This window comes from Ascaphus truei (assembly GCF_040206685.1).
Source record: "Ascaphus truei isolate aAscTru1 chromosome 12 unlocalized genomic scaffold, aAscTru1.hap1 SUPER_12_unloc_6, whole genome shotgun sequence".
Lineage (NCBI taxonomy): Eukaryota > Metazoa > Chordata > Amphibia > Anura > Ascaphidae > Ascaphus > Ascaphus truei.
The window spans coordinates 263,186-275,973 of NW_027453842.1; the positions used below are offsets into that span (position 1 = coordinate 263,186).

A 12,788-nucleotide genomic window follows, 5' to 3' on the forward strand; every position below is an offset into this window, starting at 1 on the left:
GCATGGTCCAGGATTCAGTCTACCCTTCTCAACTCCTCCCGCAGATCGAAACTACAGGCCGATCGTCGTCGTCGTTCGGCGCCCAGTTACAAATCAGGGGATTTGGTATGGCTCTCCTCTAAGAATATCCACCTCAAGGTACCATCTCCTAAACTGGCACCTAAGTTCCTGGGTCCCTTCCCTATTTGCGAACAAATCAATCCCGTGGCATACCGGCTCCAACTACCACCCAGTATGAAGATTCCCAATGTCTTTCATGTGTCCCTCTTAAAACCATTTATCTCCAGTCACTTCTTTCCGGATCAGACTCGTAAACCGGATCCCATTACTGTACAAAATAACGAGGAATATGAAGTTCACTCTCTTTTGGATTCTCGCCTATCCAGGGGTCAGCTCCAGTTCTTGGTGCATTGGAAGGGCTTTGGCCCTGAAGAGAGATCCTGGGTACCTTCAAAGGACATTCATGCCCCGGCACTTCTTAAGTCCTTCAGGAAAAAGTTTCCAGAGAAACCGTTCTTGGATCGTCCTGGGGCCGTTCCTGAAGAGGGGGGTACTGTCAGGAATCGGCGTTCTCCACGCTCCACACACAAAGCACCCCCTTCCCGCAGGGAGTCCCTGGACACACAAAACAAACCTGCCTTACCGGCCTCCACGGCCCCTTGCCCCTGCCGCCATCGCGGGATCACTCCCCTCGGCGATTCCTCTGCTCAGTGCCGGGCGCGCCCACGCCCCCCTGCACGCACACCTGCACGCACACCTGCACCATCCACTGGCTCGGTTCACGCACGTACACGAGTTACGGAGCACGCTCAGTCTGCACACTCTTCTTCCTGTCCCCCGGACCTCAGGCTCCGCCCCTGCACACTGCACGGGCATACTCAGGTTACCAACAAGACTCACCTGGCCTGTTATGCCTGCACCAATCTGCAGTGTCTCCCGTTAGCTCTTCCTGTCCCGCCTCCGTTCCTAATTGGACCTTCCTGCTTTATCTAGCTCCTCTCTGCACTCAGTCTTTGCTCGACATAGTCTCTGTATGGAAGTACTTCTGGATTCTCTCAGTTTTTTCACAGGTTCTGATGCGGCTTGTACGACTACCCCCTCTGGCTCTCGATCTCGGCACTCCTTGGACAACCCTCACTCTGGTAACCTCTTGAACACGGCTTGGACAACGACCTATCTCCGCTCTCCACTCCCTGACTTCGGCGAGGCATCCTTCACTCTATCTCTACAACCGGTACCGGCAAGTATTGTCTACCTTACTACACCTGGCCTGGCAACGCTTCATACCACACTCCGGACACGCTCCCTTTGCTGCGGGTGCGTGTATTACCACTTCGCCCTTCAGCTCAGGGGACGGGTCTGGTCTGCGGGAAGCACCGGCGTAACAAGAACATTTTATATTAAAATCAGATTTATTTTTTTGGGGGGTTCAATTTGATCTTATATGGGTTCTGTATGTTTTTGTCTTGCAGATTAACAATATTGAATACCTAATTCTTGGACATGTTTATTTTGTTGATACTTTTGCCATAGTCTGCATATTGATAGTTCCCTCTAGATACCCAAGAGATCAATGTTGGTATCCCTCCACCCTTTGTATGTCAAAATTGATCAAAAGCAGAAAAAAACAAGATAAATGCTGCACACCAAAATCTGAAAACTCTAACTGATACTTGCTGTTACTGGTGCTCCTGATCCAGGGGAGTCCCTGTGAATGACAGACTCCAAAGTCAGCAAAAAAATGGAGGGTTCAGGGCTCTACGGATTTAAAGAATTTATTATTTCAAATGCACAACGTTTCAACCATCAAAAAGTGGTCTTTCTCAAGTGAGAACCCTCTGTTTAAAATTGATCAAAAGACATGATTTTTTGAGTGAGTTGCAAAGTTCAAATGTGTTGGAATATTTTATTCTATGCTTAAGGCATTTAAAATATCTTTAATATTAACATCAAGCCTTGTTCCTTCATATTTACTTTAACTGTGTTACTCAAATCTTCAATGTTGTTTTAGCATGTTTTCCTTTAGCTTGCTATGCAATTGGCAAAAAAAGAAGATTCTTTATTCCTCTTCTATGTTGTCATGTATGATTGCCCACTCTGATAAAGCATAAAGCATAAAGCAAGTAAAACTGAAAGAAAAGGTGGTCGTACATGCAAAACTTCTTTCAGCACTCTTGGTTTCTACCACATACAAGATCCACTCGCCTATTGCAATAAGAGAATTTATTCAATTGAAGACTCTGGTGAAATAGCATGGGGTTGTGCTACAGTGAGGATTAACTCTTAAGAGGGATTTATACTTGTTTGGATGTAAAAACAAAACATAGAAAGCTTTTGTTCCACCGCCGCCATTCAGGTGCAAATTGTGTTTGAAAAAATATTTCAGGCTTGATTGAAAGGTAGAATGTGGCTTTGCTAGGGTGAATTTTAACTCTTAATGGGGTTTTGTATTGAGTTTAGATTTGTTTATTAATCATTCTCAGGAGGTAGGTGGAGGAAATGTAATAACAACAGATTATGAGAGAGGTGAGAAGTGGTTTACATATGGTGAGCAAGATATGAATGTGAGAGGTGAATAATTGGGTTAAGAAGGGGGGATAGGCTCACCCTTACTTAGTACAGATAGACAGGATGCTCATTAAAGATTGCCTTTTTAGGATATATAAATCTGGAAATATATGTATCCTCTAGACCCAAATAATGAGTAGCATTGGCTCCACTGGTGTATTTTGATTTGAAAAAAGGAAGAATGTGCTTGGACAGCTCTCATTTTTTTATTTTTTTAAATCATACATCATCAATTACCAATATCTTCTTGCCCACGTTGAGACACCTATTGAATTTGACTGCTTTACATGCGCTGCAATGTAAGCCAAATAGGAAAATGAGGAAATTTTGTTTTTTATGTAAAAGATTACATTTTACAATTTACATCCATAGGCCTTTTATTTAACATTGTATACATTCAAAAAATGCTATTGGTTGATGAAACAAAAAAAGGGTTTGCTTAAGGTGAGGCTTGAACTCACAACCTCAGCATAGCTTAGCATATACTGACATATAAGTACCGTGCGCTAATGATCCATGTTCTTCTTGCCCCAATTGCCCTCCAACTCTGCTCTTTTAATCTCTGACATCCAAGTTAGATCATTTTCCCATTACTCCTTTTAACACATTTTCTTTTTTTTCTGCCTCAGATCTGTTTCATACTGTACATTGAATGTGGTTAACAAAAAGTATTTCTCGTCATTGTGCAAAAACCCAATAGAAGCAACATTTTACAAAGATAATGTTGTTTAAACAATGTGTACAAACAAGTCATGTATTTGTCTTTATGAAAATGTTCTCATGGTTATTTAGTTCATATTGGTCATCATTCATTAGTGAGTGTTACCCATATCCGCTCAAGAGCTATCTGTGTGACTGTATTCAGTACTACCAGCTATGTAGTCATGGCCGAGTGGTTAAGGCGATGGACTTGAAATCCATTGGGGTTTCCCCGCGCAGGTTCAAATCCTCCAGACTACGTTGACTTTTTCAGTGGTAACGTGTTATTAAAAACTTCACTGCACTTTGCATTTTGTTTGTATCTGCTTGGCAAAGCAATCTTTACTTACTGGAATATGTGGCACACTAAAGAAGAAAACACTCTGAATTCTTCAAACATTATCCAAGTTATACATTTTAGGGTGCTGCTGGCTGTAAAACATTTAATAAAGAACTCCATTTCAATAAATGCATTGTCTTCTATTGATAAGTATTTCTATGCTGCAACATAGCGCTAAGAGGTCATTTGTGTGCAATACTTTGCACAACATAAAATAGAGGAGAAACGGCTTACCCCTACAGAAATAACTTAAGGTGACAAAGGATAATGAGCACTTTATTGTGAGAGTGAGGGAATTCTTCCACTTTATAATTACAGATAATATTTGAATTCTTCTTAAGGACTGTGCTAAGTACTGCATGTATTGAGATGTGTACATTCTTTACAGTCTGCCAAAACTATATTGTTTAAATATAATGGGAATAATCAATGTTATAGTTCAACTGCTTATCACACTTCAGCACAAATAGCTTTTTGTTATGAAAAAGCATTTGTAATGTTTTATTGTTATCATTCACAAAAGATAAGCAGGGCTTTGTAAACCTGTTGAAGAAATAAACAACTTAGCTTGAATTTTACTGAAAAATGGTCATTAATGTACTGTAATAATTGTACTGTAACTTCCTGAAGTTTACAGAAAATTAAGAAATTAATCAAATGTAAACTTTATGGAATCTTTTGTGAAACAGAATGATTCTCATTAAGAACAAATGTACTTTGTACTTTGATATTAAATTCAGAGACAGAACATGTTATATTAAAATCAGATTTATTTTTTGGGGGGGTTCAATATGATCTTATAGGGGTTCTGTATGTTTTTGTCTTGCAGATTAACAATATTGAATACCTAATTCGTGGACATGTTTATTTTGTTGATACTTTTGCCATAGTCTGCATATTGATAGTTCCCTCTAGATACACAAGAGATCAATGTTGGTATCCCTCCACCCTTTGTATGTCAATATTGATCAAAAGCAGAAAAAAACAAGATAAATGCTGCACAGCAAAAACTGAAAACTCTAACTGATACTTGCTGTTACTGGTGCTCCTGATCCAGGGGAATCCCTGTGAATGACAGACTCCAAAGTCAGCAAAAGAAACGGAGGATTCAGGGCTCTACGGATTTAAAGAATTTATTATATCAAATGCACAACGTTTCAACCATCAAAAAGTGGTCTTTCTCAAGTGAGAACCCTCTGTTTAAAATTGATCAAAAGACATGATTTTTTGAGTGAGTTGCAAAGTTCAAATGTGTTGGAATATTTTATTCTATGCTTAAGGCATTTAAAATATCTTTAATATTAACATCAAGCCTTGTTCCTTCATATTTACTTTAACTGTGTTACTCAAATCTTCAGTGTTGTTTTAGCATGTTTTCCTTTAGCTTGCCATGTAATTGGCAAAAAAAGATGATTCTTTATTCCTCTTCAATGTTGTCATTTATGATTGCCCACTCTGATAAAGCATAAAGCATAAAGCAAGTAAAACTGAAAGAAAAGGTGGTCGTACATGCAAAACTTCTTTCAGCACTCTTGGTTTCTACCACATACAAGATCCACTCGCCTATAGCAATAAGAGAATTTATTCAATTGAAGACTCTGGTGAAATAGCATGGGGTTGTGCTACAGTGAGGATTAACACTTAAGAGGGATTTATACTTGTTTGGATTTAAAAGCAAAACATAGAAAGCTTTTGTTCCACCACCGCCATTCAGGTGCAAATTGTGTTTTAAAAAATATTTAAAGCTTGATTGAAAGGTAGAATGTGGCTTTGCTAGGGTGAATTTTAACTCTTAATGGGGTTTTGTATTGAGTTTAGATTTGTTTATTAATCATTCTCAGGAGGTAGGTGGAGGTAATGTAATAACAACCGATTATGAGAGAGTTGACATGTGGTTTACATATGATGAGCAAGATACGAATGTGAGAGGTGAATAGTTGGGTTAAGAAGGGGGGATATGCTGACCCTTACATAGTACAGATTGACAGGATGCTCATTAAAGTTTGCCTTTTTAGGATATATAAATCTGGAAATATATGTATCCTCTAGACCCAAGTAATGAGTAGTATTGGCTCCACTGGTGTATTTTGGTTTGAAAAAAGGAAAAATGTGCTTGGACAGCTCTCATTTTTTTATTTTTTTAAATCATACATCATCAATTACCAATATCTTCTTGCCCACATTGAGACACCTATTGAATTTGACTGCTTTACATGCGCTCCAATGTAAGCCAAATAGCAAAATGCGGAAATGTTGTTTTTAATGTAAAAGATTAAATTTTACAATTTACATCCATAGGCCTTTTATTTAACATTGTATACATTCAAACAATGCTATTGGTTGATGAAACAAAAAAAGGGTTTGCTTCAGGTGAGGCTTGAACTCACAACCTCAGCATAGCTTAGCATATACTGACATATAAGTACTGTGCGCTAACCGATTACGCCACTGGAGCATGTTCCTGTAATGATCCATGTTCTTCTTGCCCCAATTGCCCTCCAACTCTGCTCTTTTAATCTCTGACATCCAAGTTAGATCATTTTCCCATTACTCGTTTTAACACCTTTTCTTTTTTTTCTGCCTCAGATCTGTTTCATACTGTACATTGAATGTGGTTAACAAAAAGTATTTCTCGTCATTGTTCAAAAACCCAATAGAAGCAACATTTTACAAAGATAATGTTGTTTAAACAATGTGTACAAACAAGTCATGTATTTGTCTTTATGAAAATGTTCTCATGGTTATTTAGTTCATATTGGTCATCATTCATTAGTGAGTGTTACCCATATCCGCTCAAGAGCTATCTGTGTGACTGTATTCAGTCTTACCAGCTGTGTAGTCATGGCCGAGTGGTTAAGGCGATGGACTATAAATCCATTGGGGTTTCCCCGCGCAGGTTCGAATCCTGCTGACTACGTTGACTTTTTCAGTGCTAACGTGTTATTAAAAACTTCACTGCACTTTGCATTTTGTTTGTATTTGCTTGGCAAAGCAATCTTTACTTACTGGAATATGTGGCACACTAAAGAAGAAAACACTCTGAATTCTTCAAACATTTTCCAAGTTATACATTTTAGGGTGCTGCTGGCTGTAAAACATTTAATAAAGAACTCCATTTCAATAAATGCATTGTCTTCTATTGATAAGTATCTCTATGCTGCAACATAGTGCTAAGAGGTCATTTGTGTGCAATACTTTGCACAACATAAAATAGAGGAGAAACGGCTTACCCCTACAGAAATAACTTAAGGTGACAAAGGATAATGAGCACTTTAGTGTGAGAGTGAGGGAATTCTTCCACTTTATAATTACAGATAATATTTGAATTCTTCTTAAGGACTGTGCTAAGTACTGCATGTATTGAGATGTGTACATTCTTTACAGTCTGCCAAAACTATATTGTTTAAATATAATGGGAATAATCAATGTTATAGTTCAACTGCTTATCACACTTCAGCACAAATAGCTTTTTGTTATGAAAAAGCATTTGTAATGTTTTATTGTTATCATTCACAAAAGATAGGCAGGGCTTTCTAAACCTGTTGAAGAAATAAACAACTTAGCTTGAATTTTACTGAAAAATGGTCATTAATGTACTGTAATAATTGTACTGTAACTTCCTGAAGTTTATAGAAAATTAAGAAATTAATCAAATGTAAACTTTATGGAATCTTTTGTGAAACAGAATGATTCGCATTAAGAACAAATGTACTTTGTACTTTGATATTAAATTCAGAGACAGAACATGTTATATTAAAATCAGATTTATTTTTTGGGGGGGTTCAATATGATCTTATAGGGGTTCTGTATGTTTTTGTCTTGCAGATTAACAATATTGAATACCTAATTCTTGGACATGTTTATTTTGTTGATACTTTTGCCATAGTCTGCATATTGATAGTTCCCTCTAGATACCCAAGAGATCAATGTTGGTATCCCTCCACCCTTTGTATGTCAAAATTGATCAAAAGCAGAAAAAAACAAGATAAATGCTGCACAGCAAAAACTGAAAACTCTAACTGATACTTGCTGTTACTGGTGCTCCTGATCCAGGGGAGTCCCTGTGAATGACAGACTCCAAAGTCAGCAAAAGAAACGGAGGATTCAGGGCTCTATGGATTTAAAGAATTTATTATATCAAATGCACAACGTTTCAACCATCAAAAAGTGGTCTTTCTCAAGTGAGAACCCTCTGTTTAAAATTGATCAATAGACATGATTGAAAGGGGGCAGCGACGGTGAGGAAGATGGAGCCTTGATTTCTGAGCTCCTCTCCCATCGGCATTAACAAAGCTAATAACAGCAACAGATCCCACGATCTAACTATTTAAACCATAAAGAAAAACCTATAAACACCCGAGGATGCCAACAGGCAGAGTGGCCCGAGCTAAAAGTCAACCGGTCACTACATATTTTAAAAAGAAAGCAGAGATACCAGCGGAGAAACCAAAGCTTCCCGCTCAGCTTGCTAACATGGACCCTGACAGTGATCCCTCTCAGGAGGATGACAGGGACGAGGAGATGGTCAGACGAAAGGACTTGAAAGAATTTTGTGCCAAGATGCTAAAATTCTGTAAGACTGAATTATGGGCTCTTAGGAAGGAGGTTGACGCACTTGGGGAGCGAACTGACACCCTGGAGAGAAACGCTGATGAAACTACAGCCACCATTGCACAGACACAGGATCAAGTCTCCACAATGAATGACAGAACCAATTTTCTGGAAGATAAAGTGGAGGATGCTGAGAATAGGGACAGAAGGTGCAATGTAAGGCTGAGGGTTGTCCCAGAAAGTGTCCTCGACCCTGAGGATTTCACAAATAGCTGGCTGGAACATATTTTCCCTGATAAACCGGAGTCTGAAATCAAACTGGACCGGTGCAATAGAGCACTCCGTGGCAAGCCTTAGAAAGGTGACCCCCCAAGAGACATTGTGGCTCGCTTACACCATTTCCACACTAAGGAGGAGTTCTACAGGCTTGCCAGAGACGATAACTCCCTAGCCTTTGAGGGAGTTAAAATACAAATATTTCAAGACCTAGCTCCGGCCACCTTGACCAAACGGAAAGCCTTAGCACACATCACTAAGGTTCTCAGGGATAACAACACGAGGTATAGGTGGTTGTTCCCCTGCGCCCTCCTATCCATTAAAAATGGAGTAGCACACACTCTGCGGAGCCCTGAAGAAGGGGAGGGATTCTGTCAGGGTTCTGCTCGCCACAAACCAGGACCGGACCGCGAGGCTGAGGTGGGGTTGTAAAAGCACCGACCTGAGACCGCGCAGGCTGATCCGGATTGCGCAGTTCGTAGTCATATGTCGCAGGATCAGGATTGGAGAAGACAGCGTCGTCGTTGTAGAAGCCAGGGTCAGGACAGGAGACATCAGGATAAACATTGTTCAGGCAAGAGTTCGGCAACAGGTAGTCAGGAGAGCCCCGCTTCAGCTTAGGAGCGCGGGGTTGGCCTCTGCGCGAGCGATGACCATGGCCCATGGTACTGGTCACAGGAGATGGTAGGCAGACCAGAGTAGCACACCGCTTTGCTGCACGGGTGCACCAGTGCTACAGCGCAAGAGTCCTGAGCGGGCTAGGCAATCCTCTGTCTCAGCGCAGGAACCAGGACACGGCCTCTCTAGATTAGGGAAAGAGTAGGCCCCAGGAACCAGGAAGCTGAAGATACACAGGGAAACCTCCGCTTCAGTGCAGGAATCCAGGAGACTGAAGAACGCAGGGACGAAACATCCGCTTCAGTGCAGGAATCCAGGAGGCTGAGGGACGCAGGGATGAAAACCTCTGCTTCAGCACAGGAGAACAGGAGTGGACCGCTGCGTGAATATAGCAGCCGGTCACAGGAAACAAGGAGCTGAAGTGAACAAGAAGAGTACTCAGCTACAACACAGGAGACTGGAGCAGACCGCTGCGTGAATATAGCAGCCGGCCTTAGGAAACCTGGAGCTGCAGACAACAAGGAGAATACTCCGCTTCAGCATGAGAGACCGGAACAAGCGAGGGCTTGTGGCAGAACAGATAGTGACATCCAGGAAGGACTATGCTCGGCAGGGAGCATTATGGGAAGACAATACTTAAAGGCCAGCGGGCCAATCCCCGGAGGGGGGTGTGAAGGTACTGCTCCAATGAATGAATGCAAGTCTAGGTTGCAGTGATAGGCTGCACAGCTGCAGTAGATACCAGAGGGAGTGTGTATTGCTTTGGTGAGTGAATCCAGGCTGCAGCAAACATCAGGAGAGGTGCTCCAGGACTGCATAAGTCTGCAAGGTAAGGCAACCAGTAAACTGCGGAGCGGATTCCTTACAGTAACCCCCCTTCACGCGAGACCTCCGGGCGAACATGAGCACACCTAGAGTTGGGGGACCGGGAATTGTTGCTGAACCGTCTAGGATTGGGGTTAGAGTCGTGGTCCAGAGACTCGTGGTTAGTCCTTAGTGTACCCCCACTCCCCGGTGAGAACTGCGGCCAGACAGGACCATCCATGGGTCTTGGGGACATTGAGTTGTTCCTAAAATTCTTTAGGTGGAAAGGGCATCCGTAAACGAGCAGTTCTTTGGTGAGTACAGTTCTAGGATATGAGATTGATGGAAGAAACATCTTTGGTACATGGCTCGCCTCGCAAAATGACTTGGAAATCCAGGGCTGTGAAGAACCAGAGGGTTCCAGAGCAGAAACGGCAGGAGAACCCCTACAGGAAGCCCAGTCTTTAATAAATGAACCGGACTCTAGGATCAGCGGCCCTGATAGTTGATCGAATACACCAGGAGGAACTTTGTAACAGAAAAAGTCTTGGCTGACCACTGCATGTTGGAATTTGCGAGGAATTTTTCCTCTAGAAGGCTCCCAGGTAATGGTTAGTAAGGGTATAGGTTGGTTGGAAGCATCTCCCGGTATTGGTATGGAAGGTGACAAGGCAAGCAGTAAACCAGGCATAGGGACCGAAATCTTGGGATACGTATAGAGTATTTCCAACTGAGAGGAAATAACAGGGGCAACCGAAAATTCCGAGGGACAAAACCATGGTTTAGCAGGAGCAGAGAAGCAAACAACAGTAGAGCTCTCCAATACTGGGAAATCTTCATTGGGAGATAATATTGTCAGTGAATCAGGAATAGTCCTTGGGATCTTCAAATCAGTAGCTTGAGAAAAAGGCAGAGCCAGGGTAGTGGTGGGAGGGAAGCTAACATCAGAAGCTGAAGTCTGTACCTCAGTGACAGGGCCCTGAGAATCAACAAGCAGCAAGTATGAACTATGAAAACTCTTAATGACAGGCACCTTAGGAGTACAAGGAGTCTTTTCCGAAACTGCAATGGCCCTAACCACAGGGGTACCTAACCTGACAAAAACATGAATTGGTGTGTTTTCTAGTGCAAAATCTCTGATCACAGGACTCCTAACCGATAGTGAGGGTGTCTGGGTTTGATTAGAGAAAAAATCAGATGTATTGATAAGTGACTTAGAAACAATTACTGAGGTTCTAGATTTGCTGGACATGTGAGAAAAAATACCCTTTAAGACAGGAGTTTTCATTTCTTCCCAGAGTAACCGCATGTTTGCTGGGGCATATTTAGACATAGTACTGAGGGACTGGGTTTCAGCAAAGGCAGGACAGCTAAATAGCTCAGATTTAAACCCCAGGACTTGTAATATATGCATGGTGACCTCAGACAGTACTAAGGAAGTGACCACAGATATGCTGATCCCTGGAGAATTAGCCTGGACAGAGAAATCAGGGGGACCCCCAATCAGGATACTCCTTGTAGGAAGAGCTTCAGAATCAGAAGGAGAATCATTACCTCTCAGAGTCTCAAAACTAGTAAGACACAATTCAGCGAAAAGGGATACAGTGTGCAAGCTTTTTACTAATCTATATGAAAAAAGCGTCACTTTGGGGAGAAAACCGTGCGTCAGCAAACATTCCTGGGAACATAATATGAACCCCAGGAGGGACATACAGACTACTGTATGCTTTTAACCCTAAGCTTAAAGAGGAGGAGAACTCAGACAGTACACGGGGGTGAATCATAACTGTACTGGTCTCTGAAGTAGGTATTTGGTAAGGAATGTCTGGGAAACCAGAAATTACTGCAGACTCCATAATGTGGGAACTATGCGCTGAAGCAGGGATCACCGCTATGTGGGCGACAGTCTGGTTCAGCGAAACACCCGGGAGAAGGAACTCTGCGAGCAAGCTTAGGGAAAAACCTGACTCCTGAATACATTTATCAGGAACCAGAACTTTAGCCGAAGTCTCCGGAGACGAAACTGCGGAAACTTGAGCTGAAGCAGGGGATTTATAGCAAAGAATATCTAGGGACTCCGTACGGTTATGGGAATCCCTCAATGCAACCTCTGCTGTCTGACTTGTGGACTCATTCTCTGAGGCTAAAACGAAGGCATTAACTTGGAGGCAGCAAGAATTTACAGGGGTTAATGCAGACAATGCCTGAGAGTAAAACATAGGTAATCTTCTCTCTGTATTAGGACAGACCAGGAATCTCTCCTCTGAAGCTAGGGGCGTGACCATGGCTGACAGAGAACAGGGATTTACCAAAGGAAACTCAGAGAGCTGCCCCACAGAGGTTAATACAGAAATAACCCTGGGAACAGAACTTAGGGATTCTTTCTCTGACGGGGAAAGTGCACAGGACTGCCTAGCAGAGTTTAAAGCTGGAAAACCCTGAAGAGCTGGAGTGACAGATTCGGAGTTAGAAATAGGGGAACAAAGGGACTTATTCTCTGATAGTAGAACCTTAGTGTTGGCTAGTGAAACATATGTATTCTCCAGGGGAACCTCACAGGACTGCTCGGCAGAGGTTAAAGCTGGAAAACCCTCAAGACCTAGAGAAAGGACTTCTGAGCTAGAAATAGGAGAACTAATGAACTTATTCTCTGATACAAGAACATTAGTGCTGGGTAGAGCAACATAAGTATTCTCCAGGGGGACCTCACAGGACTGATCGGCAGGGGTTAATGAAAACATATCATTGGTGTCAGGGAGCCCGGCCATACACTCAGGGCAAGGATCCGTGGTAGACCAGGGATACAGCCAAGCGGCAGCGAAGCTGGCGAGGGGAGGATCCTGTTCCTTTATACAAATGTCCAATGTCATGGAAAGGATATGGAGTGTTTTTTGGGCATCAGCCAACATGAGGAGAGGGTCCTCTTTTGCTA

General features: G+C 42.1%; 3 non-coding genes across 3 annotated transcripts; 2 read left to right on the forward strand and 1 right to left on the reverse strand.

Moving 5' to 3' along the window:
* Positions 1-3,446: 3,446 nt before the first annotated feature.
* On the forward strand, positions 3,447-3,528 carry TRNAS-UGA (transfer RNA serine (anticodon UGA)). Its single transcript has one exon. It is a non-coding gene; the product is annotated as a tRNA-Ser (tRNA).
* A 2,441-nt stretch (positions 3,529-5,969) lies between these two features.
* TRNAI-UAU (transfer RNA isoleucine (anticodon UAU)) lies at positions 5,970-6,062 on the reverse strand. The gene is given in 2 exon segments: positions 5,970-6,005; positions 6,025-6,062. It is a non-coding gene; the product is annotated as a tRNA-Ile (tRNA).
* Positions 6,063-6,442: 380 nt separating this feature from the next.
* On the forward strand, positions 6,443-6,524 carry TRNAY-AUA (transfer RNA tyrosine (anticodon AUA)). The gene has a single exon. It is a non-coding gene; the product is annotated as a tRNA-Tyr (tRNA).
* The last annotated feature ends 6,264 nt before the right edge of the window (positions 6,525-12,788 follow it).